The 27,535-nt window shown below is 44.6% G+C and overlaps 1 protein-coding gene across 3 annotated transcripts in view; it reads right to left on the bottom strand.

The window, feature by feature from the left end:
• SV2B (synaptic vesicle glycoprotein 2B) overlaps positions 1–27,535 on the bottom strand; it is a 211,803-nt gene that overhangs the window by 51,278 nt on the left and 132,990 nt on the right. The gene's annotated exons all lie outside the window — the stretch shown is intronic.

The following is a 27,535-nucleotide window of genomic DNA, read 5'->3' as shown; positions in this document are numbered from 1 at the left end:
CTTTCACCCGGTCTTGACTGGAAACCAAATGGTGAACACAAACTGTCTTTCACAGAAAGGAAGCTTCTGGATCTGCAGATGCTTTATTTCTGCAGGTGTGTGCCAGGAAGGGCCGACAGAAAGCAAAGAGCTTCAATTAGCTGATTAACTTGAAGGCTGGTCCCCAAAAGGAGAGATTTAACTACGCTCTGTCTTATCTTCCCCATGACAGAGTTCTTTCTTTTATCATTTTATTCCATGAGATGAAAAGAAATGATAGCTTTGGTGTTGTCAATGGTGTTCATTAAGATTTTTTTCACTCACCTGTATTGTCACTTTCAGCCTTTACACACCTCAAAGCCATGGAAGATGCTATTTCCTTTTACGTTTCTGTATATGCTGTTACTTCGTGAAATATGCCTATGAGTCTACAGTATATATTAAATGCCTATTATTAGGTAAGCATTCTTTTAGTTACTGGGCATACAGTGAGGTACAAACACCTGAAAATCTTGGCCTTCGTAGAGCTTACGTTCCAATTGGGGAAAAGAAATAATAAATGAGTAAAATATACAGTTGGTAGGTGGCTGATAAGAGTCATAGAGAAATATAATGGGAAGGAAGGGAACCAGGAGAGCCAGGGTGGGAGGTGGAGATTTTATTTATTTATTTTTTTTAATTTTTTTTTCAATGTTTATTTATTTTTGGGACAGAGAGAGACAGAGCATGAACGGGGGAGGGGCAGAGAGAGAGGGAGACACAGAATCGGAAACAGGCTCCAGGCTCCGAGCCATCAGCCCAGAGCCTGACGCGGGGCTCGAACTCCGGGACCACGAGATCGTGACCTGGCTGAAGTCGGACGCTTAACCGACTGTGCCACCCAGGCGCCCCGGGAGGTGGAGATTTTAAATAAGATGGTTCAAGAAGCTCTCATTGAGACAGGACATTTAGGCAAAGACCTAAAGGAAATCAACCATGGGGATGTCTAGGGTAAATTGCCAAGCCTGTGTTCAAATCTGCCATTTCTCTGTACACTCGGAGGATCCACAGACAAGTAATAGAATGAGGATAACTCCTCCTCCCTATTTCACCAGTTCCCAGCCCAAAGCCCAGAAAATGTAGCGAGCAATTTCCCACTAATATTAAGTCACCCACACTTGTGTTTCAGAAAATGAGTCAAGACTGCAAACCCAACTCACAGTATATGTCATGCCATATGGAAATGATGTGTCGGTCAGTATGCTCTGCTAGACTATGAGTGTATCTGTTCCCCAGACCTGAGCAACTAAGGATCTCCATCATCTGGTTCCCTGTAGACTTAATCTTGCTCAGTTCTTAGCCATTGTGAGCTATGTCCAACAGAACTGCCTTACTCACCATGAGGGTATCTTAAAACCATCTTCTGTGGCTATGACCCCAGAATCCCACTACACAAGCCCAAGTGAGGGTCAGCCTGCAGCCTCCCTGATACTTTCACCCGGTCTTTCCAGTCCACATAACTTCCTTGTGCCTGGTCGTGAGATCCTGGCCCCCATGCTAATTTCCAATTAGCATCCAATACCTTAACCAATTGGAAAAGACCCAAACTCCATCCATGCCCAACCAGGTTCTCGCCAGGAAAGAACTGGGTTCTACTTCCTGACTTAGGTAACCCACCTAACATAATTGCCACGTTCAGGAGCCCCACACCTGAGATGCCCCGCCCTTCCCCCCACCTTCCAGGTAGACTGCTGGGCATTCACCACTGGCCCAACTTAGAGTGGGGTTTTACACAAGCCCTTGTACTTGGTAATTTAGGATTTCCAGATAAGAGCAGAGAGGGAACGTGTTTTTCCAAGTTAGGTCTGTTCAGCTTCCAAACTGCATTGGCCTCAGCACAACTTCTTGTCAAGAATTTCCAATATCTCATTCAGCCAACAAATGCCTTGTGGTTCTCTCATGATACCTGGTCAATAAATGTTTTGGAATAAAGAGCAGATGTTGTAAGGAAGGAAGGGAGGGAGGGAGGGAGGAGGAGAGTCCTGCCCAAATTGCAAAGGAAATGCTATGGGTGCTTTAAGCCCGCAGGTTATAGAGCAATAGATCATAAGAGCTTAACATATCACATCATAGTACCGAGCTGGCAAACACAAGAGTGAGCGCTCACCACCAGCCAGGCTTCATGCAAAGCATTTTACTGGCATAGTTGATCCCCTTTAATGTTCACAACAACCCCACAGATACCATTACTGTTTTATAGGGAAGAAAACTGATTTACAGAGAGCTAAAGTAGTTCCGGAAGGTCAGACAACTAGCAGAAGTACCAAGATTTTGATCTGGGAATCCCAACCTCAGAGTCGATGTTTAACCACTATGCTTTATTGTTCTTTACAGATAAGCATCGGTCAGACTTACTAGCTCTGTATTAGTTTCTTCCTTCCTTGTTTGCTCCTCCTCAGAACTGCTTGCTAAGTGGGGCAAGGTTCCTTCCTTTCAAGGAGATAAACCATAAATTATACGATTATCTCCTAGTGAGAAAGAATGTTCCATGAAAGGTGTGTGTTGGGTACTATACAAACGCAGAGAATGAGCGCAGCCTGAATACATCTTACTCAACGTGGGAAGGCTTCTAAGAGCCAGACATTGAGCTGATGGTCAGGTTTCCATCTTGGTCATTGGGCGTGTGAATCACAGGCAGTGGCAGGCAGCATGCGCACAAGACTGAGGAGGCGAAGGGGGCACCTGATATGTTCGGGCAACTGTATCCAAGTAGATCAGTGTGAGTAGAGCACAGTGCACAGCGGGGAACGAGGTGAGGGATTCGGGCCGGGTGGGGGAGAACAGAGGCCACATGATAATGGCTCATGAGTGAGTGAGAGTGTGTGTGTGTGTGTGTGTGTGTGTGTGTGTGTGTGTGTGTGTGTGAGAGAGAGAGAGAGAGAGAGGAGAGAGGGAGAGAGAATGCATATCATGTAGGCATGCATGCACGTGTGGTTATATGTGTGCATGTAGCTGTTTGCATCGTGTGTGGGGGCCTGTAAATCGGGAGGAAGGGAGGAGGGAAATCAGAATAATTGTCAGGAGACTTGCTGAGAACCAAACTGTACGCTTCATACTCTGGCCCTACCCCAAAGGAAAACAGTAACATCCAATTAATGTTTGCTTCTCTTTGTTCTATAAAGCTATCTTCGGCATGTCTCAGATGCTACTGTGCACACGGAAAGCATGACGGGATTGCAGTAAAATCAGTTACTGACTCAGGGGCACCTGGGCAGCTCAGTGAGTTAAGCATCTGACCTCAGCTCAGGTCATGATCTCACAGTTCGTGGGTTCAAGCCCCGCATAGGGCTCTGTGCTGACAGCTCAGAGCCTGGAGCCTGCTTTGGATTCTGTGTCTCCCTCTGTCTCTGCCCCTCCCCTGCTCACACTCTGTCTCTGTCTCTCTCTGTCTCTGTCTTTCCCTCTCTCTCTCTCAAAAATAAACATTAAAAAAATTTTTTTAATGAAAAAAAATCAGGTATGATTCAGTAAGTCTGGGGCAGGGCCTGACATTCTGCATTTCTGACAAGACTAGTGTTGCTGATCCGAGGACCACACTTTGAGGAGTGGCAGACCAGAGCTCACCCATCCTCCTGGGAGCACACTGATGGGCAGGGATGAGAATCCTGGCCTTAGAACCACAAAATCTCATTCACTGGTTGTGAGATTTGGGAGAATATTCTCACACCCTCTAAGGGCCCTACTACCATATGTGTAAACTGATCACTGGTTTCCAAACTGCCTTCCTATTCATTTTTTTTTTTAGTATAAATCATGAACAATGAAAGTGTGTGGATTTCCCAGGAAGAACATATTCAGATTTAAAAAATAAACCCAGATAGGGGCGCCTGGGTGGCTCAATCGGTTAAGTGTCCAACTCTTGATTTCAGCTCAGGCCGTGATCTCACGGTTCGTGAGTTCAAGCCCCACATCGGGCTTTGTATTGACAGTGAAGAGCCTCCTTGGGATTCTCTCTCCTTGTTTCTCTGCCCCTCACCTGCTCTGCCCCTCCCCTGCTCATCCTCTCTCTCTCTCTCTCTCTCTCTCTCTCTCTCTCTCTCTCTCTCTCTCTCAAAATAAATAAGTAAACATTAAAAAAATTTTTTTAAATAAGCCCAGACACAAATGTTTAGGTCAACTATTGTGAATGCCACACAAAACATGTCTGCAGACCAGACTTTGGCCAGTGGTCAAAAGTAGCTTCTAGACTAGCAGTGCGCAATCTCAGCGATGAACATTGTGCCACTTATTAAGCTATTGTCACTCAGCCCCGAAGCCACCCTTCCAGCTCCTACTTTGTCCACAAACACCTATGCTCTGCCAGACAGTCCTGCTGGGCCTCTGCCAATAGGGGGCACTAGAGAGAGAGGCTGAAAGGCTGGAGCAAGAAGAAGGGACCTGAGGTTTCTGCTCCTGTAAATTCCACCCCAGCATCCATCAGCAGGAAGCAGCAATGCCTTTCCACAGGAGCCACTGAATGCAATTAGCAGAACCAGCCACATCCTGCCCTTTCCTCCCCTCCCACACCAACACCGGCCAGGCAGGGTCCCGTCTCCAGAGATCTGAGTTATGGCTCCTCGGGTTTCCTCCTCTGAGCTCTGCAGTTACAATGATGCGGATCTCTTTACTTTACTCCCCCAGCCCCATGGTGGTACCTGCTCCCTGCATTCACTATCTCGGTACATTTTATAAACACATTTCACTCACCCAGCTAATAATTCTTTATATTAAATTCTCTCTGTTCCAATAACTGCTACGATGTCTGTCTGCTGACCACGCCCTGACCGATCCAGACACATCGGCAAATTGATGCATCTCAGAGATTGGATATTGACTCCAGCAACTCAGCTTTAGTAGATGAGGACTCCAAGCCCCAGATAAGGTCAGTGACTCTTCTGGAAGTCCCCTGCTGGCCCAGAACCTGCTGGCACCACACCTCTGGTCTCCTGGCTCCGAGCCTGGTGCTTTTGCTACCCACTGTCCGCGGCAAAAGGAGGAACTAGAAAGAATAAGAAACGCTTCTCAAAATGCTGTGGTAGCGGTCAAGATATGCTGCCCCCAAAATATGCCACTTTGGTTGAAGGGTTATTTTGAGCTGATGACAGCTGAGAAACAGCAGACTCCAAAAGAGAGCTCTGTGCCCTCCCTCACATTTGCCTAAAAAACGGGCTTGGGATTGCAATCACCACAGACTTACCAGCTCAGGGACAGCACCAAGAGGCATCAACATAACAAACCTTACTGCAACAACCTTATCTTCCATTAGTTTGCACCATTTGGCAGCCCTGGAAGGCTTTCTTCCCCTGGGACTTGTTCCTTCTCTGCAAATGTATTGTCCTTTGGGAAAATGCTAAGGCGAAGTCCTAACCATCCCTTTGGAGTGCTTCTGTGTGTGTGCATGTATTGCACATGCTAATAAGCTGCTTTCCTCTTGTTAATCTGTCTTTTGTCACTTTAATTCACAGGGCTTCCAGCCAGGGAGGGCAGAGGGAAGATTTTCCTCCCCTGCACTTTTTTGGGAGGCTATGACGGGGAAGAGATGGACGGAAGAAGGGCTGATGCCTCTGAAATGGCTGTGCTATTAAACCCATTTAAAATCTGTCTTTAGCAGAGGAAATTAAGACAATAAATTTGGAAAATTGAAATGCAATGGAGTTATCAAAAATTACTTTAGCACGCAGCAGATAAGGGACTAGCTAGAAGGCTGGAGAGTATCGCCCTTCAGTTCCACTCAACAAGCTCAGTGGCATATTAAGAAAATCTGCCGCCCAATACACTGAGGTTTTAAGGAAATTAAAAACCACGATGGCTACTTGCGGAGTCGGGGGAATGGGGGCAAAAGGAGGGGAATGTGGTAGAGCGAGAAGGGCTCTTAATAGTGAGAACACCACACAGGAAATGAATTAGGCCTCCATGGAAGAAGGAGGGGCCCGCACCGACAGGTGCTATAAGAGAAAGAGCCCCGTCTTGAAAGTGAGATGAGCCAGCTCTTAGAGCCCTGGCTTCATGAATTACCCGCAGCATGACCACGGGCGACCCATTCGGCTTCTCTGATCGTTGCTCCTTCTTTGTAAAAGTCAGATAATGTGCTCATCCTGTGGAGTTGTTAGGATTGCATGGCACAGTGGATGGAGAGTACCTAGCAGGACGCCTGGCACAGAAGTAAATGCACAATTAATACAAGTTGCGATTGTCGTTCGGAGTGGTGCAGCGTGGAACTGGCTGTGACCTAAGAAAGCCACGGGATTAGAAACATGAAAATAAGTTGGCGGTATTTTAAAGTCAAATCCACCATATATTAAAGGCATTTGAGGTAAAAGGACATAGGCTGGCAGAAGAAACTTATTTATAGTAGCATGCCCTTTAAATGTACCTCCCTCCTTACCTGCAGAAGGAGCCAGATTCCCAATAAAAAAGCTTTTTTTAACTAAAACATTTTCCGAGTTTCCTCCAATAAGACTTTGTTGGGAATTTTTTTTTTCTTTTTGCTAACTCGTGGGTAAGTGCCCAGATTTATTGCCATCTCCTTAGAGAGGCCTCCTGATGTTCCAAAGTAGGACTCAGCAAACTTTTTCTGTCAAGGGGCAGAGAAAAAAAACATTTCTCTTGTAAAAATAGTTTACTTTGCATATGTCCTATAGCTCTTTAACATCTTCTTCTTCTTCTTCCTATTTTTCTTTACAGTCCTTTAAAAACGTAAAAACAGGGGCACCTGGGTGGCTCAGTTGGTTGAGCGTTGGGCTCTTGATCTTGGCTAAGGTCATGATTTCTCAGTTCCTGAGTTCGAGCCCTGTGTCAGGCTCTGTGCTGACAGTACAGAGCCTGCTTGGGATTCTCTCTCTCCCTCTGTCTCTGCCACTCCCCTGCTCATGCTCTCTTGCTCTCTCTCTCTCAAAATAAATAAAACATTTTTAAAAATATGTAAAAACAAAAACAGGCTATAGTTCCCTAGCCTCTGTTCCAAATGCAATTCTGTCCTCTCTGCTGGTATTTCTGCAATATATTCTTCCTTCTTCCCTATCGCATATGTCTGCTTGCTCTCACACATGTATTTGTTCAACATCTGTCAACCCCTGGAGGAAGGGATTGTGTTGGTTTTGTTTGAGTGAAATTCTCTACGTCTCTAGCACCCAGCTCAGAGTTTGGCACATAGGAAGCACTCCATTAATATTTGTTCCAGAAATAAATAATTCATAATCACAATAGAAAAATATGAAAAATACAAATACACACACACACACACACACACAACTGTATAAAAGTGGAGGCAAAAACCCTCCACCATGCCACCCACCCAAAGCTGTTGTTAGCATGTTTCTGTCTTTATATTTCTATTTGTACACATACAACTACACACTGCATTTATATGGTTGAGATCGTTCTGTATCGGAAGTCTCATAACCTACTTTACCATTTGATAAATATCCCTACAGAGAACATGTTTGTACATATGTCTCTGTCTGTGTTGCTGGTCATTTGCTCAGAATTGATTCCAAGAAACAAAACTATGAGGTCAAACAGGCTCGATGAGTTTGTGGCCAAATTTCTTTCCAGAGAGCTGGTACATATAACACTCTTGCCATCTCTAGAGATGCTTTTCATGTAAACAGAATATACTCTCTGAGCATCTGAGGCATCAGGGTGAAGTGTACAATGAACCAAGGACTAAGAAGCCATTTTGAACTCTTTTTTTTTTTTTTTTTGCTTGAATACATAGAAATTAAATGCATTAATTATCCTGGGAGGCTTCTGAGCTCCCTTTCTGTGCAACAATTTATTTGTTGGACTATACACGTATACTTTGCAGGGATCAAAAGGAGCACCTCCCAAATGAACAATTTCCTTTCCATTTCTTTATTATTCAACCAAATATATCTCCTTGAAGGGCAATATTGTCTTAGACTAGGGTCTGGGAGGTAAATTTGATAAAGATTTAACATATGCAGGAACCCCCTAGTGAAGTCTCACTTTGGTATTAAGTCACAGAAGGACATCAGGGTATCTGTTTGCACACCTCCATGAAATCAGATGTGTTAGGTTAAGTCAGCCAAGCACTGTGTGTATATGACATCTGGATGCTTGGAAACTTCTGGGATGAGTAAATGCTTTCTTTTGGATCCAGGTACTTGGCACCAAAAAGGTTTGGCTTGAACAACTTGTCAAGTGGAAAACAATCTGGCAATTACTGTGTTGGACTTTTCTAGTACTTTATGTGTCCAATAAACTCAAGTGAATGAATCTTTGGAGGTAGGTTCACTTTCCTTATCTATTGGAATCTGGGACTCTTTCCTGTCACACAAGATACTTAGAAATAAATGGGCAGAGGAAAAAGGAAGGGGCAAAGGAACTGGTATGTGTTTAGCTCCTACTGTGTCCTAAGTACTATACCAGGTGACATATGTAATAATTTCAGTTTGTCATTCCAACCGTGTGAGGGAATTATTAATATCTTTATTTAACAGATGAAGAGGGGCACCTGGGTGGCTCAGCCGGTTAAGCATCCAACTCTTGATTTTGGCTCAGTTGTTGGGTTCAAGCCCCACATCTGGCTCTGCGCTAACAGTGCAGGGCCTGTTTGGGATTCTCTCTCTCCCTCTCTCTCTGCCCCCCCCCCTCTCTTTCTCTCTCTCTCTCAAACATAAATAAACATTAAAAAAAAATTAACAGATGAACAGATGAAGAAACTGAAGTTAAGAGTTTTCCTCTCTGACCACAATTTAAAAATAGCTAATAAAGTTTTCTGATATCTGATGGAAGAAATCTGGGCTTACAGTTGAGTGACCGGCTCATCAATGTATGGAGAAACCCACAAGAAAAGACACACCGGTACCATTCAAGGACACCTGGGTTGCATAAGGCCTTTGTCACTCTGCCTGAGGATTCAACACACCCCCTCAGGTCTGGCCCCTCAGCTCAGGAGAAGCCCCAACCCTATGGAAGAGTAGAATTACCACTTCTGGAAGTTCTAGGTTCTGCGTGTGCCTAACAGGTCCAGAGATGGAAGCCTGCAGACAGACTGGGGGGTCTGTGGGACAGAAGTCCCTTGCTTCAGCAACATAGCATAAGGGTAGCACCTTAAATCAGGGAAGGGTTCTCTCTCCAACCATACTTATGGGAAATAAAGACGCTGCAAGGCAGCCTGGAGACTTCACCCTCCCAGCAGTGTGTGATCAAGCTTAAGCTACACGCAATATTCTGGGTCAAGCCATGAACCTGTGAGCAGACGAGGCCATGTCTTTGGTGAGTAGAAGACAGGCCCACAGCCATGGTGGGAGCAACTGTAACAGAAAGGAATCAGGTCACTGGTGAGGTTTCTGTCCACTAGCCCTGGGGCAGTGGTACTTGTCACTTCCCTTAATCTTCTCTCACACTGGACACAAGAGGCCTCAAAAAGTATTTCCTGCGAGGGGCGCCCAGGTGGATCAGTTGGGTAGGCATCTGACTCTTGGTTCTGGCTCACGTTATGGTCTCACAGTTCAGGAGTTTGAGCCCCAAGTCAGGCTCTGCACTGGCAGCGCAGAGCCTGCTTGGGATTCTCTCTTTCCCTCTCTCTCTCTCTGCCCCTCCTCTGCTTGCTCTCTATCTCTCTCTCTCTCAAAAAAAAAAAAAAATTCCTGAGAATACTGTGAGAATCTTGAAATTGCCTTGTTCACATATGACCACACTAGAAATCTCTTAGAAAAGCAAAGCTTCCCTCTGGACACCTCCCACAGCAGGTGAGAGGAGGTGAGGCAGGTGACAGAGGGTGTCACCTGGGCCAAAGCCAGTGAAGCAAGGTATGTACTGTGGGCATCTCAGAAGTGATCATTACCCAGTGAGACTGGGTGATCCCTCGGCCATTCCACTAAAGAAAAAGTTGGGACTGCCATTGTGGTGGTTTCTAGAGGGTGGACCCGTTCAGGGGAACCACAATAAGGCCAGTCACGGACAGTACAGCCAAGAGCCAGAGTCTGAGACGGGAATGGTTGATAAACGAGCAGGAGAGGAAACCAAAGTCTTCACAAGGAAATTTGCTAAGCCCCATTCTCCGCATGTCAGTGAACCCAGAAGAGTGGCATAAAGATAAATAAATCCTTGCCCTGTGCTTTCAAAAAACTCAGTCTATCAGAAATAAAGAGGTAGAAATAAAGGAGAAGGGGTGGATCAGGGCAAGGGCCAGAGAGGAGACACGGCAAAACTCTGGCAAGCCGGTAAGTGGAAAGAGGCTGATAGCTGTACTTGGCTGTCTTACAACAAGCAGATGGCCAATGGGGCGGGAGCGGGGCTGAGCTTCACCCCAAGGGACCAGAAGGTGATGCAGCTGGTTATTGGCAGAAGTCAAACCCATGATCTTCCAGAACTCAGCTGCCTTTTTGGTACAATGTCTCTATACCAAAGTGGGCTACCTTGTCTTCAGAGCACATTATCTTCTTTATTAGGATAGACTTGATTTGCAGCCAGACTGGAAAAGATCTATGTTTATCTTTAGAGACACCTGGATATTGGCTCTGACTTCTGGGCAAGATAAGGGCAATGGTATTTATGAGGTGCTGTTTAAAGTCTGAAACTCCCCTGGCAACCCTGGGGCCAGTTTGTTTACTAATGATTTTCGGTGGTATCACTGGTCGATCAGGGCTTGATCGTAAGACCAAAGGGACATGAAAGTCCCTGTGGAAACTTCTATCTTGAGCTCTCCAAGAGTGAAGATTTCTTGCACAGACCTTGGTGGTTCAATCTAGAGATAGGTCTATATGGGAATAAGAAGGACCCTGGAGAGACTGTGCCTGGATGTCTCTTGAATCCCCAGTGCTTACCTGTATGATCTTCCATTGCTCCACCGTGGCCTTTGCCTTTAAATAAAAGCCTTATTTGACCATACTCAGTGGAGTCTTATGAATCCTTCTCAATATCCAAAATGATAAAATCTTTTCACCTCCTGGCCTCAGGGTTGCACCTACAAGGGCCAGGCAGGGAAAGGAGTGAAGCTACCCAGACATACCTTGTAAGGAATGGCAGAGACTCGGAAATACATGCCCACCTAAAGGGAGCAGCCATACCCAACTTTAGCCAATTGCTGTGTTGTAGAATATAGATGCTATTTCTACGATTTCAAAAAGCATCAGAAATCTGGATTTCTAAATAAAATTCTTTGCTTTTTAAAACACGTTACTGGCAAAGCAATTATTTTCATCCACTGTTTGAGAACTCCATGTGACAGAGAGCAGTGCAGGTTTTAGTAGTATATTAGGAATGCGAGTATTCACATCTTTATTAAAATGTTTCCCATGGTTCAGATCTCTTAATTTTTCTATTCCTTTGACAATTTGTCCTAAGTTGCTATTTGTCTTTTTATCACGCATCCATTACCCCCTGGGTAGTGATGATCTGTGTTCTTTCTCACCCCAGAATCTTCACACTGTTTGCTTTTTGTCCTACTTAGTATATTCTTTATTCATATCTTTGCATGGGTGGCTCCTTCTTATACTCCAGCCCTAGGCTCTGAGAGCCCTTCCCTGACCACCCAGTCACAGTGACTCTCCTTCCAAAGGTGGAATCATTTAGGCCAGTTAGAAGACCATTACATATATTCCAAGTGAGTGATGCCAATGGGGTGGGCCAGGGTGGTGGGGAGCAGTGGAAATGGTAGGGAGTGGCTGGATTCTGGATATGTTTTCAAGGTAGGGTCAAGCGAATAGATGGCATTTAAAGGAGAGACAAAGAGATCCCCAAAGGAAGGGCAATAGAGAAGAGATTCCAGGACTGAGCACTGAAATGTTCCAATGGTTAAGGGTCAAAAACATGATAAGAAGCCAGCAATGGAGACTGGGAAGGACCAGCAGGGGACAGGCAGCAGGAAAGTTAGAAGACTGTGGTAGCTACAGGTCCAATAAAGAAAGTGTATCAAGAAGGAGGAAGGGGTAGACTGTTACAGGTTCTGCTGACAGGTCAAGAAAGCTGAGGACCGAGATTGGGCCACTGAATTGGCCAAGTGGGCCACTAGTGATCTAGACAAGCACAGTTTTATGAAATGGCAGAGACTGAATCTCACTCCCAGATGTTCCAGTGAGAATGAGAAATGAGGAATTGGATTCAGCGAATTTTACCAAAAAGGGAATAGAAAAGATACACGTAGGGTCAAGATGAGAGAAATTATATGATGTTTGTGTGCTGATGGGAGGGTTCCATACAGGGAGAAAAAGAGATCAGGAGGAGAAGGTGATAATTATGAAAGAAGTGTCCTGGGGAGGTGAGGAGGGATGGGCATCTGGTGTGAGAAGGGACAGGTCACAATAAGGCTCCTCCACGGCAACTGGAATAAGGTAAAAACAGAGGCAATTAGCAGGGTAGGCGTGGTGGTCAGAGCCGTGGGACTTCTTTTCTGGTTTCTGTTTCCGCGGCGAAAGAGGAATGAATTCTTTGCACTGAGGGCGAGGATGGGGAGGAGATTCTGGGAATTGGAAGCAATGGATAAGGAACAGAATAGTCATCAAGGGGCAGGGGAAAGTAAGCAGTTCACGGAAATGGAGGATGACAGCTGGCAGCACAAAGGGCCCCTCGAGGTTGCTGATCATGAATTTAAAGTGAGGCCAGTGGACAGCACTGTGTGCATCTCATCAGCCATGTTCAGTTCCAGGGTCTGGGGACTGGCTGATGATGAGTTTGAGGTGACCAGATTTGGGTAACACAGCAAAGTAAAAGATGTACATGGAAGTTGATGGTGTACACAGGGAATGGGGATGATTCTGGTCCACAGAGTTTAAGCTCAGTCAAAAATGTAGTGAGGACAAGAGGGTGGTGACAGACAGACCAATGGCTGAAGGTGTCCCTGAGGCTGAACAGCTGGGGGGAGTGGGGAGGGAGAACTAGGCAGAGTGAGCTGAAGACAGAAGAAGGGGTGCTTGACATTAGGGGTTGTGAAGGGGTTGGAGTTACCAGTCATGATAAGACCTGGGTAAGACCGGGAGGGTAAGTACTTGAGGTGGGGGGTGTCGCTGGAGAGGGTCTCGACAAATGACAAACCGGGATATTGGAAAGCACTTACTGAAATTACCAAGAATTATAACGGAAATAGTTTTGTTGGAGTGTGACAGTGGACCTCGGACTAAGATCCTCCAGGAATGAGGGGATGAAATAGAGATCACTAGATGACTATGAGAATAAGCAGGAGGCAGTGCACCCCAATGACAGATTAAACATGGGATGTGTAGGGAGGAGGAAGGGAGAATGGTCTGGAAATTTCAGGGAGAAGTATGGAAGAGCAATGGTACGAGGGGTGTGGAGTGTGAGAGAGAAAACAGCTGCCATCTAAGACTTCAGGAGGATGCATTTCAGCTACAGCAAGAAGGTGGATGACATTGAGAGAAGAGGGGAGGAAAGGGATGGGCAATGTTGTATGGGGCTGCAAATCCAGGTGATAAGAAAGGCTTGGGAGATATGGACCGCCTCATAGTGACCAACACATAGAGTGATAAAAGGGCATAACAGAATTAGTTCTGATGGTTTTGAGACCAATTTTGTTGGCAAGGCTGGTAGTGTCAGGAGAGAAAGAAGTATCAGAGGGCGTACCAAGAGCACAATGAGCTCTGGAGCCCTCTTTGTTCCTCCCAGTGGAGGAGTGGAGATCAGCAGAACCACCTTATTTATTGTCTCCTTCCCCTAAAATGTTAGCTCCATGAGAAAAAGACCTGTATGTCATTCAGCAATGAGTCAGCCAACAAATAATTGATTCCTTAGAGTTATTAAATAAAATAAAGAATATACAAAGCAAGTTCATATTTATTGGGTCCTTGTGGGGCACTGTGATAAGTCTTTACTTATTGCATTATCTTATTTAATCCTCACAGTGGTTCTGTAAGGTAAGTACTAATAATATTGTAATCTTATAGATAAAGAAGCCAAGGTTCAGGGAGGTTAAGTGACTTGTCTGCAGTGATAGAGGCAGTTAACGGTGTAGCCAAGATGTATAACCGCACCATCTGCCTTTAAAGCACTTACGCACACAGTAGAGTCTGTTGGCCACATTCCCCACAAAACTTTTTCCTTCTCCTTCCCTATTAAGAAAACCTTGGTTTTTGTTTCAGTATTAAAATAGTCTCAGAGCAATTGTCCCTCTACATACATACTCAACCCTAGAGGGTGGATCATAGCTAACTTAAGATGGTCATCTCCATCCAATTCCTCTTGCCAGGGATTTATTCAAGGAGTTACCAGAGGTTTCTGGGCAATATTTTTGTGCCTAATAAAAGCAGAAGAAGCACTTCCTTGCCACCATCCTTCTTACTTTCTGCTGGGAAAGCCATTACGGGAGGATATAGAGCTTAGAGCTACAGTGATCACCCTGTGACCATGAGGAAAAGGGAAGGAGGATGACAGAGATGCCCGACCTTACGCCCTGACATCAGTGAAGCACTAACCCACCCCGGGACCACCTAGTCAGGGAATTCTTGATAAGTAAACAATAAACGTCTCTATGACTCAAAGCCATTGCTATCGGCAACTGAGTGTATCCTAAACATATACTGCCTCCTAAAAAAAGAAGTCATACAGAGAAAAGATCATCTGATTGATTTGTATAGTCTTCCTTAAGACCAAAAGGCAAGATTACTTGGTACAGAGGCAAGAGCTCTGTGCCAGTAGGCAGGGGTCCCAGGTCCCAATCTCAGAGTATATGACCTCGACCAACTCACTTCCTCTTGGGGCTTGGTTTCCTCCAGTTGGAAACCAAGGGCATACTAGGAGCCATCCTTCATCCCTTTCACTTCTAGTATTAGATGACTCTATACTGTTGTAATTAATGGCTCATGCCTTATAATTTGTTATCACATATCCTTTCAAGGACAACACTTCCCTTTCGGGGGCCCAAGAGAGGTGAGGCAGAGAGGCCAAGGAAAGGATGAAACTTCACTGGGTCATTTCCTGCACATCCATAGCAGAGATTGATGCCCATCTCTGAGTCAGCAAAAATTCCAGCAGTGAAACAAAAAAATGTTCACTCTGCACATGTGAGCAGCCCCAGCTGGCCCCCATTGGAGGGGAAGGTGTTCACATTCAGTCTGTTCAGTGGGTCCCATGGGGCATGTCAACGGCTGTTACATTCCCGGGACTATCTATCTGACCCTCCCTTCCCTCCTCCCTGCCCTGCTACTATCTGAGACTTTTTCTGGAAACAAAACTGATCTTTTGCAAAGTGAAAATCAGTTCAGCTGGGCTTGGCTGCACGAGACTTATAAAGAGAGAATTTTACATCCACTGGCCTACCAAGGACCATTTTAGCCGAGCAGTTATGAGCTCCACCTCTGACATGATTCTTGGCCATGAGGATATGCGGAGTCCTTTTAGCTTCTGCTGCTCTGGTCCATATAGGGTGATGGATCATTCCTTGGGACCTCTTACATGACCTGATACAGGAGGAGGGCGGTATTGCTCTTCAATCTCTGGACAGCCTATTCTCGGCCAACAGTCTCTGCCTCCGGAACTGCTGTGGATCCCAGTAAAATCATCACCCCTGCCTTTCTGGTCCAGCTGCCTGGGACATGGACTACATCCTTCTCTCACCTACAGAAATGGGCTGCACCCTACCCGGCACTCCAGTGAGGGCCCAGTTGCCTTGCAACTGCCTCTTATTGGAGCGATACGTTTCACATAAAAGGTTGTTTAAGGTTAATGGGCACCTAGGGGCGCCTGGGTAGCTCAGTCAGTTAAGTGTCTGACTCTCGATTTCAGCTCAGGTCATGATCTCATGATCAGGTCATGATCTCATGATCTCTGACCAGCTCAGGTCAGGTTTCGTGGGTTTGAGCCCCACGCCGGGCTCTACACTGAAAGTGTGGAGCTTGCTCAGGATTCTCTCTTTCTCTCTCTCTCTCTCTCTCTCTCTCTCTCTCTCTCTCTCTCTCCCCTTCCCCCACTCACTCTGTCTCTCTCAAAATAAATAAATAAACTTTAAAAAAAAAAAAGGTTAATGGGCACCTAGAAACAACTTTCATGGATGCAGCAGCCAAGTGAGAGGAGAAACCTTTGAAGTTAAGCCTTTGGAGTCACATGTAATTGGTTTCAAATCCTAGATGTATCTCTAACTACTTTTGACAAGTTACTTTAACCTCTGTGAGCCTAACTTTTCCCATCTGTAAAATGGGAGAAAATAAAGCTTCCCTTGCAGGCTGTTACAATATTGAGGAAGATCAAATAAAAAAATGCCTAATACAGAATGGTTGCAAGGGAAGAGCTTATCAAATTATAGCCTTTGGTGGTGATAGTGGAATTATTGTAATTGAATTTTAAATGAGAAGGAAGGTAACAGAGGTTGTAGCAGGCACTGGGAAATCACGATTCTCCTTTGGGTTTCTATGAATAAATCTGTCCATGAGAAAATAACCTCCCAGCCTCATCACTATAAAGTAGCCCACGGTGAGCACCGGTGGCAGTGAGTGTCGACACGGGACAAGAGAACAACATTAGGAACTGAACTGCAGGCCAGCATGCAATCACTTAAGGTCTCTGACAACATCTCCCTCATCGTGCAAACCGGGGATTATCACTCTGACCATCTCACAGGGTCATTTAAAATTCAGAGTATCCATGAAAACCACTGAAAATCTGTAAAGCACTGTGCAAAAGTAAATCTGATTTTTGGACACAACCCCGTTTTTTTCATGCTGGTCAAGGTGTGTGCAAATGTCCCAGCCATCGTCACCAACATGAGAAGGAAGCCTTTGGGGGACAGTTCCTACACAGCATAGTAAGCAAAACCCCTGACATGTCAGCAGCTCTTACTGGGTCTCTGTAGAATACCTAGTTCTCGAACCCGGCTACACCACAGAATCACAAGGGAGCCGTGAACAAATGCCTATGCCCACACCACACCCAGAGATACTCTGACTTAATTATTCTAGAGCAGGGCCAATTTTTTTTTGTTTTTGTTTTTGGTTTCGTTTTTTTAACAGCTCCTTGGATGATGTCATGGGCAGCCAGGGCTGAGAATGCTCATCTAGAAGTGGTTCTCCACTAGAGCTGATTTCCACCCTCCCCCTCCACCCCGGGGAACATCTGGCACCATCTGGAGACATTTTTGGTGGTCATAACTGGGAGCTGGGTGTTTCTGGCATCTGGTGGGGTGGAGGCCTGGGATGCTGCTCAATAGCTTTGAATGCCCAGGACAGAGCCCCAGAGCAAAGAATTATCTAGAGCAAAATGGCAATAATGCATGCCATTAAGAAGGGCCATCCAGAGGACCAGTTCCAAATAAGATCGGTCGCTGATTGTATTGCACAAAGTGGCTAAAGCAATATTTCTGGTCCCATTGCACCCTTCTGTCCAGAACCCTGTCACTTCTGAATCAGGAGATAGAGACTATTTCCCCTCCCTGTTGAAATGGGAAAGGTCTTTATGATGGCCTCAATGAATAGAATGTAGAGAAAGTAACACTGCCTGCCTTCTCAGACTTCGTCACAAAAAACAATATGGCTTTGTATATGCGTATATATGTATTTCCTTTATCCATTCATCCATCGATGACCCTTGGGCTGTGTCTGTAATTAGGCTCTTGGAGATAGTGCTGCAATATACATTGGGGTACATATATCCCTTTGAATCAGTGGTATATACATACAATGGAATACAACTACTCAGCCATAAAAAGAGTGAAATCTCGTCATTTGCAATGATGCGGATGGAGCTAGAGAGAGCATCATGCTAAGCGAAATGAGTCAGTCAGAGAAAGACATATACCACACGATTTCACCCATATGTGGAATTTAAGAAACAAATGAGGAAGCAGGGGCGGGGAGGGGGCGGGGAGAGAAGAGAGAAGCAAACCAAGATATAGATTCTTAACTACAGAGAACAAACTGCTGGTTACCAGCATGCAGGCGGGTGGGGAGGTGGGTGAAATAGGTGATGGGGGACTAAGGAGTGCACTTGTCCTGAGGAGCCACCAGCTGACGGACTATGAAGTGTTGAATCACCATATTGTATGCCTGAAGCTAGTATTACATTGTATGTTAACCGACTGAAATTTAAATAAAAATTTAGGAAGAAAAAAAAACAATATGGCTTTTGCTTATCTTTCTCTTCCAGGAAATGCATGTTGGCCACCCTGAGCCAGCAAGTATGAAATCTAGCTGCTTTGAAGGTTGCCTTGTTGGCACAGAGAGATCGTATAACATAAGCAGCCCCCAGATGTTTGTGTCTTCCCAGCCTTGGCACCAGAAGTGTGTGAGTGAACCTTCGGATGATTCTAGTTCCACCCTCCAGTTGCCCCAGGTAATGCCAAGTGAGCAGAGGCCAGATGTCTGCCAAGACTGCACGTTCATTAGCAAAGAAAATGGTGTGAAGGTTTTGGTGTGTTTGTTTGGTATTCAGCAATATAGAGCCAGAACAAAGCCCATTAAGATGCCGTGAGAGATCCATTCCAGGCTCCCCTTGATTGGGCCACTCATATCAAAGGCTTCATATCCTTTTACAGGGAATGGACTACTTATCTATGTAGCCTATGCCCAACCCTGAAACTTCTCCTCTATTCCCAGTAAATACACCAGTCTACTTAGAAATTGCCCTCATTCATTCCTGTTGTATTTCCCATGGTCTGGGGATCATATTTTCAAATATGTGGATTAACAGCCTTATGAGCTTTTTTAAATTTGCTGAAGTTTTCCATGATGGGGGCAAATATAAACATAAATACAGGTAGGTCAATATAAATAAATAACCACAACATTTTTATTCTGATAGTTAATAAGGCGATAGTTACCAAACATCTTTTATTTACAAGGTCTCAAGGAGTGTGCATATAACTGTAGTGGCAAAAAAAAAAATCCTTCAAGTGTTTGAAGGTCTCATTGCCGAAGGAGATGTTCTGCAAGGACAGTAGAAAGAATTGGCTGAGATATCCTTGCCCTAACCAAGGTTAAAACAAGTCAGAAGCTAAAACATCGGTTTTGCAGATGGATCAGAGGAGCAAGGTGAATACTGACCAAGCACCTACTGTGTGCCTCTCCTGAGTTGCATGGTTAGCATGGGTGATTCCATTTAGTTCCCCCAGCAACCCCAGGGGGTAAATGCCATCCTCTGTTGCCCTGTCCTTCCTCTCTCTGTCTCTGTCTCTCTATCTCCCTCTCTCCAGACAATGCCATTTATTCCAAGTAAAACTAAAAACTACACATGCGTAAGCCCCAAATACCTTTGATTCAATCTAGATTAAAATCAGAATAAAGCCCAGGATCCATAAGTTTGAATCAGCAGTTAATAATTTGAAGTCATTGACACAAGTGCTTTGAGATCGAGGTAGGCACTATCCTCTGATGTAGGAGTAAGCGGAAAAACACAAAAACGGACACAGCTGTAGACAAGTGGAAAAGCGTCCCACTCAAAGCTAAATCCATACTTAATCTGGATCCCACATCATGAAAGTGAGGGTTTTCTTTGCAAGAAGTTCTCCTTGCAAGATTTTTTTTCTTAACCCCAATGGTTAATTGTGGGAAAAAAAAAACACCCTAATCTTGAGAACATGATGCCGGTTTTTTGGATGGTTGTTTGGCTGGTGGGTTGGTTGGTTATATAGGAAATTCTTTTTATTCATTGTATATTTATTACCAAAAAATTGCATTTACTTGTCAGCTTTGTAATAGCCAACACTTTGCTATGAATTCAATTATCTTATAATAAATACAACCAGCTGTGGAAAGGTGTAAATCTCTTAAAGAGGGGTTGTCTTCTTTGCCTGGGCCCTCTGTTTCCTTCCTTGCATAAATTACACAAAAAATGGTGCTTATAGCAGAAATACTTTAAAGCTCTATATAAAAATCTCAATTTTTCAAAACACTCAAATGCTATCTACTATTTCCCTCCCATACTAGCCCAGGGACCACACACTTCTCCCCTGGGCTATTCCGGGACCTTCTGTCGGCTCTCCTACATCTAGCCTCCCTGACAATCCATTCTTCATCAATGTAGGGGTTTTGCCAGTTGCTGAGTAGGTCTACCTCAATTGCGCATTCCAGAATTGGGGTAATAACCAAAGGAGGGTTTGGGGACCCACTGAGCCTACTGTGAGAGGGGCCTGAGCTAAATCTCCACAGATCGCCTGACCTCCATGAGCCCCCACTCTTTCTGGTGAACCACAGGAATGTTTGGGTCTCCTGGGATTAGAGCCATTTCAGAGCCATTTCAACCCTCAAGAGGTCATATTTCCTTTTTCCCAGTGCACAATTACTCTGGTAAAAAGACCATAGGTCCCTTGGGAAGACTGGGGGGAAGTATGTTTTCAGTACATACTGGTACCTTTCCTCACGGGGACTCAGCCTCCCTCTTCATGAAAGGAGTTCTGGATCTGTAAACTGGATCAAGTCTGGAAACTGACGTGATGCTATTTTTATGACACAAGTTGGAGCTTTGTTCACTTTACCTAGGATTTTTCTGCTTATACAGAACAAGTGACAATTTAGCAGGCTTCCTACCTATTTCACTTTTGGAAACACTACAGTCTTCCAGAATCAGACTATTCAGATTGCTGCTCTGACTCCACCAAGCTCATTATACTCGTTAGTTAGAAAAAAAATTCCAAGGGATTATACACGTGGTCACCTTGCCCCTTCAAAATGTTTAATGAGGAGTATCCAAGGACGATATTTTCTGTGTCTCTGTTGCCACATCACACCATTGGCGATCACTACTGGAAACAGTCCATCGTGTCTACATCTAATCAGACTAGAACGCCAATTCCAGAAGCTCCAGAACCAATTCAGAATCTCATCCTTAAGATCTTAAGATCATTAATTCATCCTTAAGAACGACTCCCAGTACCAAAGCCACTCTGGTAGAGTGATCCTCCTAAACCCCAGGTCCCACCTTGTCATTCCCTTTCTCAAAGGCAATCAATAGCTCCTCATTAAATAGCTCTCCAATGCCTGTGGAATCAAGCCCACACTCCTAAATATGGCGGTCAGTGTGAACTCTATTAAGGGAACCCTTATCTTTTCTTCTAAAGAATCCCATGATCTAAAGAAATAAATAAGAACAGCTCATATAAATAACACACACACACACACACACACACACACACACATACACAAAACATATGTATATATGGAAATTCCTACTGGTGGATTTTGCCATAAAGAGTATTTATTTTCACGGTGGTAAGTACTCAACTGAACACCTATTTTGTGCCAGGCCCTGGGACATAGAGTGGCCCCTCTTTTCAGGAACCGACACTCTGAATTCAGGGCTAAAGAAAAAGTGGTTCAGAAATCAAATGCTCTTCTCTGATGTTCACCAGGAATTGACACATAAAACAAACGATAATTTTTCATGACACCCAAGTAATACATCCATCTCAGAGCAGCTGTGGAAACGCAGCTCAAAATGTATTCTCGTGAATCCACTCCATGTGACATCACTCCATGCCCTCACAGGTCCTCTCTTAGGCTCTAAATTACTGTCTAAAGGTAATTTGGGTCTCCCTGAGCTGTCCCACAGCAGATGGCAAGAAAAAACTAAGAGCCAATAAAATACATACCGAGCGAGCATCTAGACCCTTCCAGGAAATCAAAATTCTGAAGGCAAAAATGGAACTCTTGTCTGAAAATGGGACACTCTTGCTTTTGGTCAGCATGAAGGTGGGAAGAGACCACAATTGGGGTGTTTTTGCAATTATGGGGAGACTTTGGTATCGATTTACCCACTGCAGGCAGAGGAGGATGCCATTGGTATGTCCTCTGTGTCACCAATATTAAACGCCATCCCAGCTGCAAGGAAACAAGGCATTGAGATGCAAACAACTCCGTTGAAAACACCAAACACAGGGGCCCCTGGGTGGCTCAGGCAGTTAAGCCTTGGACGTCGGCTCAGGACACGATCTCACGGTTTGTGAGTTCGAGCCCCCACGTCGGGCTCTGTGCTCACAGCTCAGAGCCTGGAGCCTGTTTCGGATTCTGTGCCTTCCTCTCTCTCTGCCCCTCCCCTGCTCACGTTCTGTCTCTCTCTTTCAAAAATAAAATAAACATTAAAAAAATGTTAAAAAGAAAGCACCAAACACAGTCCCATCTCTTTGCGTGGAAAATACATCAATAATACATGAAAAGGGATTAAAAAGAAATGAGGATTCTTCCGCCAACCACCTAAGATCACGGGATCCCAGAGGAAGACTTCTAGACGGCCCGAGCTCGGACTCCATCCCTTAAACGGCCTTTCTTCCCTTCATATCTGGGCAACAGGGGTAACATTAAATGCGGCACTGCGAGTCTCGTCACGCTATTTCATATTTTCTATTTCTTGTGTGAGCTCTAGTTCTGCCTTTAGAATGAAACTCATTGATTTGTGTCAACTACACTCACACTAAAAAAAAAAAAGCAAAACATAAAACTGCAAAAAAATAAATGTAATTAAACCCATAGTACAGATGGACATTAGGTATTGGATATCCGCCCCCCCACCCATTTTTAACTTTTTAAAAGTGACCTTTAAATAAATAAAAGCATTTTTCTCTGTCTTGCAGTGTGCAGACAGGCCCTGCCAGAGTCCTCTATTCTTGAGATGTTCTGAACCACACTCTGGAAGCAAGCAGTTACTGAAAGCAGTAGACCTGCATTGATTTCCTTTGATGCACTGCGTGCAAGGAAGTCATGGTTTTGAAAACAAAGTAGCATTATTGCACAAAAAATTGTTCTTAGGTCAGAAAAGTAGTATGCAGAGTGTTCCTTCTTGTTTCCTGATAAACTACCGAAAAACTGTTCTCGTAATAATGTTACTAAGTTAGCACATGCACACATATATGGAGAAAAATAAAACTCACCGAGTGCCTTGACTTGCCCTCTTGGTGTTACCACCGAATAGAGGACATATCAGGCATGTGGTAATATCCAGTAGTTTTGTTATTTTTTTTAATGTTTATTTTTGAGAGAGAGACAAAGACAGAGCGGGAGTGGGGGAGGGGCAGAGAGAGAAGGAGACACAGAATCAGAAGCAGGCTCCAGGCTCTGAGCTGTCAGCACAGAGCCCGATGTGGGGCTCGAACTCACGAACCGTGAGATCATGACCTGAGCTGAAATTGGACACTTAACCAACTGAGCCACCCAGGTGCCCCAGTAGTTTTAAAAGTAATAATGAATGAACATTTAAAAAATTTTTTTAAATGTTTATTTATTTTGGGGAGAGAAAGAGAGCATGAGTGGGGGAGGGGCACAGAGAGAGGGAGACACAGAATCCGAAACAGGCTCCAGGCTCTGAGCTGTCAGCACAGAGCCCGACACGGGGCTCAAACTCACGGACCGTGAGATCATGACCTGAGCCAAAGTCAGATGCTTAACCGACTGAGCCACCTATGGGCAACTGAATGGACATTTTAATTAACAGGAGACCATCTGCTTGAGAGTTAGCAGGATAGGGCCTTCGTCGCTGACAATGTTCTCCTAGACTTTTTCTTCCTGAAGAAAGACAGTTCTGGATAAGTGACCCCCTAAACCTCCACACTTGAATAAGCTCAACTTTCTTCTTTCTAAAAGCTCAGGAAAGAGGCACAGGGACACCCAGATATTTTTGTTACCTGGCCTAAGGATACTTCTCTTATTTTCTGAACTGATTCCTTTGATTCCAGGAAGAAAATAACAAAATACTCTACGACTTGAGGTCTGAATTTTGGGGTAAAGAATGTTCTCTTACTGAATTCTCTTCCTGGAACATCAAGGAGGAGTCAAGTCTAGGGGCACCACTTTCTTTCTGTTTCTTTATAAAAGAAGCAGAGTCCAAAGGAGAAGATAGGTCACAGACTAGGAGAAAATATTTGCAAAACACACATCCTGAAAAAGGATCGTTAGCCAAAATGTACAAAGAACTCTTCAAACTCAACAATCAGGAAGCACCTCATTTAAAAATGGCCAAACACCTTTACAGACACTCACAAAAGAAGATACATATTTGCTAAATAAACATAGGAAAAGATGCTCTGCACCACATCATCAGGGAAATGCTGGTGAAAACATCAAGGAGATACACGTGTAAGAGCGGTCAAAACCCAAGACACCAACGACACCAAACCCAGGTGAGGACGCAGAGTGGCAGGACCTCTCATTCACTGCTGATGGGAATGCAAAGTGGTACCGCCTCTTTGGACGACTGGCAATTTCTTACGAAACCAAACGTATTCTTACTATGTGATCCAGCAATCACACTCCTTGGTGTTTATCCACAGGAGCTGAAACCTTATGTCCACATAAAAATCTGCACGCAGATGTTTATAGCAGCTTTAGCGTAACTGCCAAAACTTGGAATCAACCAGGATGTCCTTCAGTAGGTGAACGGATAAACTGTGGTGCATCCAGACAATGGAATATTATTCAGCACTAAAAAGACATGAGCCATCAATCCATGAAAAGACTTGCAAGAAATGTAAATGCAAATTACTAAGTGAAAGGAGGCAGTGTGAAAAGGCTACATAAATACTGTATGACTCAACTATTATAACATTCTGGAAAAGGCAAAACCTTACAAAAACAGAAAAAAAAAATCAGTGGTTTCCAGGGGTCAGAGTCAGGGAAAGGCTGAATGCGCAGAGCACAGAGGATTTTTTAGGGTAATGAAACTACCTGTGTATGATACTATTATAATAGATACATGTCATTGCATTGAATGTGTAACACCAAGAGTCAGCCCAATTAAAAGTAAAGTACAATTTTATTTTACCAATCAAAAGTAAAGTACAAACTTTGGGTAACAGCAATGTGTCAATGTAGGTTATACAATTATAAAAAATGTATCAGTCTGGTGGGGTGATATTGGTAATGGAAGGAGACGAGGCACATGTAGGGGCAGAGACATGCCGGAAATCTCTGTACCTTCCTCTCTGTTTGGCTGTGAAGCTAAAACTGCTCTTAAAAAATTAAGTGTTAAACACATACAAACACACGTGTGTATGCATGCACGCACGTGCACACACACGCACACACACGCACACACACACAGGAAAGAGAAAGAGAGCTAGAACTGGGTTAGCATTGAACGAGGAGGCATTGTCACCAGCCAAGGGAGGGCAGCTTGATCTTAAAAGCCTGCAATAAATAATTTAGGCTGAAAAAAAAATATGCAATGTCATCACCTGAGAAGATGTAGCCCTGAATTTGGGTGGTTCATCATTATCAAGCCATCAGTTTAGTAAGAATAACAACTGTATAACAACAACAACAACAACTGAGATATCTTGAGCACCTATTCTGTGCAAGCACTGTTTCAGGCAAGTTAAATACATCAAACTCACTGAATCGCCACAAAACCCTATAAAGTAGATCCTATTGTCAATCTCCATTTTGCAGACAAGGAAACCAAGGCTCGGAGAAGTGAGGCAACTTTCCCCAAATCATCCTACCAAGACTCAAACCCAGGCCACCTGACTCCAGAGTGCATGCTGCTCCTGTATCACTGCGACTGTCATTTGCGGCCAGGGCTGGGAAGGAGAATGTCAGGATACACAGTAACGACAACTAACAGTGGTTCAGGACTTACGGAGAGCTGGTTGCTTTACCAGCTTTATGTCACTTAGTCCTCACATACACACACACCAAGTGTTATCACCCTCATCCACATACGGGAAACTCGGAGAATTTACGACCTGCCCAAGGTCACTAGCTGATAAATGACATACCAGTGGCCAAACCCTCGTGGCCAGACGCCAGCGCCCACCCCATCATTTCTCACACCATGCTGCCTCTCTGTGGGAAGCAGTCTATGGTACTCTAAGCAAGCTACCAGGTGCCTGAAGACATGGAAAGCAGACCCGCCCCCTGGCGTAACCTCTTTTCCCAAGACCGTGTATGAGAGAAAGGCAGTATGGTGTAGCAGAACGAGTGTAGACCTTGAAGCCAGACAGACCTGGGTTGGAATCCCAGCTCCAGCAATGATTACTGTGTAACCTAGGATATGGCTCTCCAAGCCTGTTTCCTGATGCGTACGAACAGGATGAAACTGCTCTCTAACCACCATGGTGACCACGAAGGTCAGAAGAAACAGCATGTGGAAATGCTGGTCCCTGGAGACCTTCCCGTCATTCACCTCCCCGGATCCATTTCCTTGCCCACAAAGGGGGCCCCCTGAGTGCATGGGAAGTCTTCCCTGCCCTTCTTGGGCTGAGTCATAGCACCTTCTTGGCAAACACTGAAAGCAAAATTGCACAAACACGAACTCTCCAGATTAGGACCACGTTCCCTCGACTCCCAGCATTTGCCCGGGGAGCTGTCAGGAGCCATGACAGCTCTGTTACGAGACTGCCAGGCACCAAGGTGGCAGAGAGACCAAGGGGACATGAAATTATTACTGACATTGCCAGTTTGGCCTGACAGGGACCCAGGTTTTCTGTTGAGAATACCACAAAACAAATCAATGCCGTGGGTATGTTTACATCAACTGGGGACTGTATGGTTTGGTTGGAGGCTTGGGGTCTGTTTTGGTTTTTGCCCTTATTAAAAAAAAAGAAAGAAATTTTAAAAAGCAACTAAACTGGGGCGCCTGGGTGGCTCCGTCAGTGAAGCGTCTGACTTCAGCTCAGGTCATGATCTCACAGTCCGTGGGTTCAAGCCCCACCTCGGGCTCTGTGCTGACAGCTCCGAGCCTGGAGCCTGCTTCAGATTCTGTGTCTCCCTCTCTCTCTGCCCCTCCCCCGCTCACACTCTGTCTCATTCAAAAATAAATAAAACATTAAAAAAAATTTTTTTAAATAAAAAATTTAAAAAAGCAACTAAACTTCTGTTGGTGTTTAAAAACTTTGGGTAGGGGCGCCTGGGTGGTTCAGTCGGTTGAGCGTCCAACTTCAGCTCAGGTCATGATCTTGCAGTCTGTGAGTTCGAGCCCCGCATTGGGATCTGTGCTGACAGCTCAGAGCCTGGAGCCTGTTTCAGATTCTGTGTCTCCCTCTCTCTCTGACCCTCCCCCATTCATGCTGTCTCTCTCTGTCTCAAGAATAAATAGAACGTTAAAAAAAATTTTTTTTAAATACATAAAAATAAAAACTTTGGGAAATATTCTTGTTCCTCAAGTTACTCTTTCTGCTTGTACATACGCAGCCTCTTTGGGTTCCCTAACAATCACACCTGACACAATTTAATTATTTTCAGTGTCCCCTTAGTTAAGCAGAAATGGAGAAAACAAACTTGAAAAGCTTCCAGAAATGAGTCTTTATTGCAGATGTTTTCTTTATTTTAATGTCCCAATCTTATTAATAGTGGCTTTGAATCAGGGCCGGCAAACCACACAGCCCAGAGGCTACATCTGGCCCTTTGCCTTTTTTTGCAAATAAAGTTTTATTGGGACACAGTTATGTCCATGTGTTTGTGTGTTGTCTATGGCTGCTTCTGTGCTGCCAAGGCAGGGTTGAGTAGTGGTCACAGAGACTATCTGTACCTGCAAAGTTTAAAATATTTGCTCTCTGGATCTTTATAGAACATGTCTGCCAACCCTTACTTTAAAGCTAGTACCGGGGAAGAGAACCACACGAGGCATTTCATAGCACTCGTCTCTACAGTAATTACATAACCCTCTGTGTTTGTCTGTCAACGCATCGTTAACACAATGCCTGTTT

This window comes from Felis catus, chromosome B3, assembly GCF_018350175.1.
Source record: "Felis catus isolate Fca126 chromosome B3, F.catus_Fca126_mat1.0, whole genome shotgun sequence".
NCBI lineage: Eukaryota > Metazoa > Chordata > Mammalia > Carnivora > Felidae > Felis > Felis catus.
This window is presented reverse-complemented; position numbering and strand designations above follow the sequence as displayed.